The 6863-nt window shown below is 53.4% G+C and overlaps 1 non-coding gene across 1 annotated transcript; it reads left to right on the top strand.

The window, feature by feature from the left end:
- The first annotated feature begins 6131 nt into the window (after positions 1 to 6131).
- On the top strand, positions 6132 to 6250 carry LOC111733865. Its single transcript, XR_002778214.1, has one exon. It is a non-coding gene; the product is annotated as a 5S ribosomal RNA (ribosomal RNA).
- Positions 6251 to 6863: the final 613 nt, after the last annotated feature.

Here is a 6863-nt window from a genome sequence, read left to right on the forward strand (position 1 = left end):
CTAAGCCGGCTTCAGCTCCTGCCGTCAGCCCAGCAGCTGCAGGGGTGCCCGTGATGAGGCGCACCCCACGTCAGCCCCTCGGGAGAAAGGGGCGATGGCCGTTGGAACTCCGCGTGAACGTCAGTGCCAGCGCTGGCCCCGGTGGCAGAGAAGCGGCACGAAACCTGGCTGGCGGCGCTCGCCCATCCACCGCAGGCCCCGCGTCTGCCTAACCGAAGCTTTTAAAAATTAAAAGCGCGCGTGAGTTCCGCGTGGAGCCAGCAAGGACTCCGGGCGCCACGTCGTGCACTGTCTAGTGGCTGCAGCCCCGTGGCCACGGTCGTCCTCTGCCTGGCACGCGCCCTTAAAATGCCGGTTCCCAGCTGAGTCGCCTGGGGCACAGGACGTGCGTTCTGCAGGGACAGCTCCGCCACAGCCGAGGCGACGAGTCTCCTTCGGCTTTTACAAACCCGGACGCTCAGGGATGTGACGTTGAATCGTTAAGGCTTCTTCGTTCATCTGAAGAATGGAACACACCTCCGAAGGGGTGATTAAAGTGTGCTCATAATTACCGAGTCCCAGGTGTAGACTTAAAACAATATACTAAAACAACTAAAACTAAGACTTCTGGAGGAATCATGCTAAAAATAAAAGTCGATGGCATATTGCAGGATATCCGCAAACAAAGCCCGCATTATTTAAATGTCTCGATCAATATAAATATAGTACAGGCACAGCTACACTTATTGAGAAGAATTCAATTACCGAGTCTAAACACTCAGTTGGACAAACTAGCAATAGCAATATGTTCTCTATTTAGCTGATTCGATGAAAAAAAATAAAACTGTGGTTTGGAATACTAAATTTTACATTTCGAAAATTCAAAATGCTACTGAACCTTTAAAAATATTCCTAATGTGCATAAAATTCTCTCCTGTGGTAAAAGACTAAATCCCAATATGTATGATATTTGGTAAAGATATAAGATTTAAATTTTCAACCTTTTATTTACTGCCAAAAGTTATGTATTTTAATAGATCTTACATATTATTTTCATATACTTATTTTGAAGTAACTTTGCAGAGAATTAGCCAAACCTAACATGGCATAGATGCAAAGAAGTAAATATTAGATCGTTATTTGAAGTACTTACTGTCCCCAGCCCCTCAGTGTTAATGCATTGGACGGGGTGTGGAAAGACCTCCCTCCCATCAGCCTCCAGGCTGAGCAGAGGACAAGATGTAGACAGCAAGCACAAGTGACGAAACATGGTGTCACTTCACGCCGCTCCCTTTCATCTCAGTGAAGCGAGGAAGCTGCTGACCGAACACGGAGCGGGCCCTGCGGGGCCTGGGGACTGGGAGCTGCGGTGCGTCCTGCACTGCGCTCACGTCCTGCTTTCGGAAGCTGGCGAGACTTCAGAGCGACTCACCAGGCTTCACGCTACCATGACTGGACAGCGTATGATGACATTGCATGTAATGTGGTCCCATGACATACGACTCTGAATAGTGCGTTTGGGGCTTGTTAGGGTCGACCCCACTTCCAGGCTCTGCCTCTCCTGGAACCAGCTGCACAAGTCTGCCACCATGCCACACGAGTCTGCCACCGTGCCACCAACAAATCACCGCCTACCAAAGCCATTCACACGTTCCAATCCTCAGTTTTTTCATCGGGAAAATGGGAATGACAACATCGACACGCAGGCTGCCCTGTGGGGCCGGAGCGAGGCGCCCCGGACGAGGGGCTGGCACGTGCCGCTGGCTCCCCACTCTGCCTCCTCCGCTCACTGCTTGGTTTACGCTCGGAGCTGCCCATAATGAGGCCATTAGACCGTTTTTTGTTTTGTTTTCTGTCTGCAAAGCTGTGCATTTAGTCTTATGAAAAATGGGTTAGGCACAAAAGCCTGGGCCCGTGAGTCCCAGGGCTTCTGCCAATCGCGGTGCCACTCAGCTTGTTCAGATAACATGCTGCATGGCTCGGCCCAGTTGACAGCAACGCTTCGTGGCTTCCCCTCCGTGCTCCGACGTGAGAAAGTCGATGCCACGTTTCGTTAGTCACACTGCCGTTGCGGTGCAGCCGCCTGCGGAAAAACAGAAAGTTCGCGACGCGGCTCTTCGTTATGTTTTCGGGGGGACAATCCAGCATCCCCCACGTACCCAGGACCCCCATCGAAACATTACGACCCAAACAGCCCGTCGTTACTCGGTCTCATCAAGGGGACAGCACAGAAATGAGTTGCAGACGGCCCTGCCACAGCGAAAATAAATGTAATGACCGGTTTCCTGCCCCAGACTCAGAATCTCAGAAGACACCAAATAATACTCATTCGTGGTTTTCTGTTAAAATTAAATGCCTACCCAACATTATCAGAACTCTATTAAATAAATCAATGATTATACATATTTCGTTTGGTCCAGTCATACTTTCCAGCAAATTATGTGTAAGGAATTTATCTTATTTTCGTGGAGGCCATCTTAAGAATCTACGTTTATTGAAAGGTTCGACGTCTCTTTGTCACCAGATTCAGTCGTGCACCTTGTGTGAGGTACGATGGCGACGCACACTCCGCCATGAGGTCACCGCCACCTAACGGAACCACCGGGACCCACGGCACGGCCTGTGCGACGACTTGGCTCGGGACGAGACCCCGAGTGTCCCTGCCTGCTCGGGGGGCCGCAGGCGAGTTTCAGATGCCCGCGAGGTGGCCCGGGTGGGTGCCACTCACCTCTTGGTGACCAAACGTGAGAAGGTTGGTGACACGCCTGACCGACACTGGGTTCTAAAATCCGTGGGCGCGCACTCCTGCCATCCCTGGGTTCTTCATGTACGTAACCGGAAAAAACAGACGTCCCTGCCATTTGGAGGGGCTCAGCGGGGCCCCGGGCTCGGGCTGAGCGGCAGTGGGAGGAAAGGGGACATTTTTCGCGGCCGTGTGCAGTAAGCGCAGACACAGGCGGGAGGAACGCGCTCACTGCCTCATCAGCTCGGGCTTGCGGTGTGTTTGTCACGTTTTATTTTGTTAGAACAGACAAATCACTACGGCAAATAGTATTTTTAATCTCGACGGTTATGACTTTCTGTAGCTTTGAAATAGATCGGAATTGGGGCACTGAAATCCCTTGCGTTGTTATTTTAAATGTCGCAGGCACTGTGCGCTGGGAAAGCCATGACGTGCTATGGTGCCGTCTGGATCGTATCTCTTCTTTGTAATGTGAACGTAGATTCTGTCTCTGAGAAACCCATGTGCCTCGTTAGCGTTCGTCTCTCTGTGGGTATCTTTACCCTCCAAGGTTTGCCAACGAGACAGGAACCTAGGGGGGAAAGTGGAGAATTCTGGGGGCCAGGCTCTGGCACGGTCCGGGTGGCCCCTTCCTGTCCTGCTGGCACCTGCCACCCGTGGCATCAGTCCAGCCAGGACAAGTCTCACTTTCTGATGACAGACCACCGATTGTTTTAACCATGGATTTCCCTGGTCAGGGGGTGGAAGAGGGGAGGGAACAGCCAATTATAGGTGACAAAAACCTGCGAATGGTCAACGAGGCTTTGCCCGTGGTGCTGGGTGCCGGCGCTGGGGTGGCAGAGAAGCCACTCACTCTGAGAAGCGCGAGCACGGGCACAGGCAGCAGGACTGGGGACAAGAATGTGACGATCGAGGGGACCTGGTAAAGGATGGAAACTGCGTTTCTCGTCCCTAGTCTGCAAGCAGCCGTGTTTGCCACCCACCGTGACTCTTGCCCTGCGACACGCCTGTCTCCGATACCGTGAGCCTCACCAGTCAGATACACGTGACCCGGACTCTGAGGGTGTTGGGGGCTGAGGCCGAGGTCCACACAGGGGTCCGGAGCTGACCGGCGCTGGGAGAGAGTCAGGTCCTGGGACCCTCAGTCCAGAGACGACAGTGGGGCCCGCAGGCCGGTTGGAGTGGCAGACGGAGATGGGGCTGGAGCAGAAAACCGCTCCCAGAGGGTCAGCTGCGTGGTGGGCGGGGGCCTCCCCTGGGTATGCTCAAGGGCAAGGGCGTCTGGTCCACACTCTCCCCCAGTGTCTGGGTGGCTTTGGGCTCAGGGGGGCCTGCTAGGAGGGGCCGAGATGGCCGAGTGCAGACCCTGTCGTCTGCCACAGCCCTTCTAGCACGCCCCTGGAGAGTCCGTCTGTGAAGACCCCTGTGACACAGAACCGACTGAATGGCAGGTCTCTCGTAGTGAGAGTGTTTACATAATGTGTAAGGAATACGGGGTGGTTGGAGCAGTGCAAAGGTGTGACGGCGAAGCAGCTGAGATCATCAGGGGAAGCTGTGACTCAGTGGAATGGGTCTCCTTCTTTACGTTAAGTTTTCTGTCTTTGTTGGCTTAAGATAATCAATTCCTTAATGCTCATAAGCAGAGGCTTTGAAGGAATGAAAGGAAGGAAGCCGTTTTGTGTTGTACGAATTTAAATGTCTTCCGACACTAATCCCACCTTGAAGAAGCCGTTAGGCAAGGCCGGTCCTGCCCTCTCTCCCCGCGTCACGAGTGATGGGTGACGGTCCGGTCCCCTCCTGCCTCCGGTGAAGGCGGATCTTTCGAGTCACCATTCCCAGTTTCATCTTGTCTCCCATCCCCCGGCCGTTCCGACATTGTGGGAAATCCCCCGGGATGTTCCGACATTGTGAGAAATCCCCCAGGATGTTCCGACATTGTGGGAAATCCCCCGGGATGTTCCGACATTGTGGGAAGTCCCTCTCACGCTGTGACACGCTGGGTCCCCTGACTAATCACAGACGCACAAACAACTCTTCACCGTCTTCCCTGACCGGCCTCCCCATCCCCCTGGGACATATGGCAGGAGAGAGACGACCTTGGAGCGTGACCTTTCTCTCCCTCTAATTCCAACGCTGACTGCCTTGTCATCAAGCAGCCTCTCTGGCACTGTGTTCCTTCACTTGAGAAATGAAACAGGTTATTCTGGAGAATACTATCTTCTTCAGATATTAATTGGATTTAAGGAAACAGTAAGCAACATAGTGTCGTTCACAGCATGGCTTGTCACTGTCGATCAGAAGAGGACCGTGGTCCCCATCCACCCCCCGCCCCAGCTTTCTGTGACCTCAACGCGCCATGTCATCAGAACACCTTGTAGAAGGCAGCGGTCAGGGGCCATGACACCCCCATCCCAATATCCTATTCTGCGCCTTTCCGAAGCAAGACGAGTAAAGGTGCCAGGTTCACTGAGGCCCAGGGGTGTCAACAGGTCTCCCTGGACCTGCTGGATCAGGACACGTAGGGAGGGGGCGGGTTCCAAGGAAGCAAGAGCAGGACATCGGGCAAACGCTCTATGGAACAGCCGGGCTCACGCGAAAGCGAGGGCGCTTCTTTTGAAACCCAAATGATGCCTAAGCGGGGGCCCGTAATGGAGCCAGCTTTTGCCCTGGAACCTCTGCCCAGGGGAAGAGCCACGGGACCTAAATATTTGAAATAAGCCAGAGGAAGGAGCAGGGTGACACCCTCGGTCGGTGAGCGTGAAAAAATCTTTCAAAGAGGGAAATGTAAAGGTATCAGCCTTCGCCTTTATAATTCTTAACCACGAGCCCGCACGGGGCTGCTGCTAACGTTACTTCTAAGGCCCCAAAACTCCAAGAAAGAGTTTCCTCTCATTCGGCCTTAGTGACAGTGGCCTCGTGTACCCCGGCTTCGGGGGGACCTGGCCCCTGCACACACACAGACACCCGCCAGCAGCTTGCGAGGCAAGGCAGACACATACACCACGTTGTGCATGAGGCGTTAATCTTTCATTTTAACGCAAGGAGAGTTTACTGTTAGGAAATCAATTAATGGGACTCACCATGTTAACAGATTGAAGAAAAACAGGTACATGAGCACATGAATAGAAGCAGCAGACACTCGATGAAGATCAACATCCCCCGATGACAAACCTTCTCACGTTGGGCGCAAAGTGAGAAATCCTGAACCTGAGCACACACACGCCTCTGAGTGTACATCGAAGCTGTTTTATGACCAGAATGTGTAAACGCTGGCATCGAACGAGACTGCGTTCATAGTCATATCCAGTAATACTGTTCTAAGCGGTCCGTTCCGTCAGGAGTACACACTGAGTAAAAGTCATCTAAAAATGACTTTTCTGTATAAATTCTAGGATTTAAAAAAAGGCTTAGCTACAGCCACACCACCCTGAACACGCCCGATCCCGTCTGATCGCGGAAGCTAAGCAGGGTCGGGCCTGGTTAGCACTTGGATGGGAGACCGCCTGGGAAGACCAGGTGCTGTAGGCATTAAAAAATTAATAAATAATAAAAAATAAGGGATCGTAAACTGACAAGGTCCTTGCAATCTGGGAGGTCAACCAAGGCTTGCCTCACCTGATAAATAAATGAATGCATGAATGCACGAATGAATGAAACGGCTATACCCTCTCTCACCGTCGGCCGCAGCGCATCTCAGTGTCACGCAGTGACGCGCACGGGCCCAAGTTCCTGTCGCTTTCCTCTCAGTTGAGTCTTTTTTCTGCTCGTATTTTGATAACAGCCTTACTGGGCTCTCACGTTCCCTAAGACTTAGGGTGTAAAGGGAGACGATTCGGCGTTTTTGCTGTAGTTACTGATGCGTGCGCTGTCACCGTAACCGTGCAGTGCCCCGTCGCGTGCCCCCCCATTCCGGCCCTCGGCGCCCGGCCTGGCCCCGGCGGCCATGGCGCCGCCTCCGGTGGGTTCGCCTCTTGTAACTGTCACGTCAACGCAGTCGCTCCCCGCGGGACCCTGTGTCTGGAGTCCCGCACTCACCACCGGCTCAGGCGTCGTCCGTGTCGTGGCCAGCGGCTGTCCCCACAGCAACCCGCCTTACAAGCCGCGTGGCGTGGGGGGCCTGGCGGTGATGAAGGCAGACACG

The sequence above is a fragment of the Pteropus vampyrus genome, unplaced genomic scaffold (assembly GCF_000151845.1).
Source record: "Pteropus vampyrus isolate Shadow unplaced genomic scaffold, Pvam_2.0 Scaffold666, whole genome shotgun sequence".
Lineage (NCBI taxonomy): Eukaryota > Metazoa > Chordata > Mammalia > Chiroptera > Pteropodidae > Pteropus > Pteropus vampyrus.